Here is an 812-nt window from a genome sequence, read left to right on the forward strand (position 1 = left end):
AACCTTAATATAACTAATATTTTCCCCCTAAAAACACCCAAACTCATCTCACTAATACCATTGTTAAACATAATAAAAATTAAAGAAGAAACTAAATACCTGGGAATCGCCTTTTTCCAGAGTAACAAAGACTTCTACCAACACAATGTAAACCTTAAATGGCAAAATATAATGCAAGACTGCAAAAGATGGAACAACCTAAAACTACCATTCTTGGCCAAAGTATCAATAATCAAAATGAACATTTTACCTAGATTAATGTATATATTCATGACATCACAGACAACAATACATAATAAATTCTTCAAACAAATTCATACCTTCCTAGCAAAATTTATATGGGAACCCAAAAAAAAAACAGAATCTCCTATCCAAAATTAACACTCCCCAAAAGCAAAGGAGGACTAAATCTACCAGATTTTAAAATGTACTACTCGATCATTAACACTAACAGAATATTGAGAATAGCTGAACATAACCAGTCAGTGGAAAATTGGTCTCCTCTCTGGGTGACAATATATTATAGATATATTAAAGCTCTAGGTTTCAATCCCAAAGCACTTCCATTCCTGAAGCAGAAAGAAATACAAACTTATAACATTACAGAGCCCTTAAAACATTCTATCAACCTAGCGCAAAAACTCTTTCAATTCTTGAACCTTAGGCATGCCATGACAATACTGCAATCCCTTCATAAAAACCCAAATTTAAAAATAAACAGTAAGATGCTGGACTTAGTCCCTTTTCCCAGACTAAAAGATAAAACAATCCAAGATATCTATCCCTACCTTAACTGTTCAATACAAGAAATG

The sequence above is a fragment of the Protopterus annectens genome, chromosome 3.part1 (genome assembly GCF_019279795.1).
Source record: "Protopterus annectens isolate FY-2018-M chromosome 3.part1, PAN1.0, whole genome shotgun sequence".
In the NCBI taxonomy this organism is placed as follows: Eukaryota; Metazoa; Chordata; order Ceratodontiformes; family Protopteridae; genus Protopterus; species Protopterus annectens.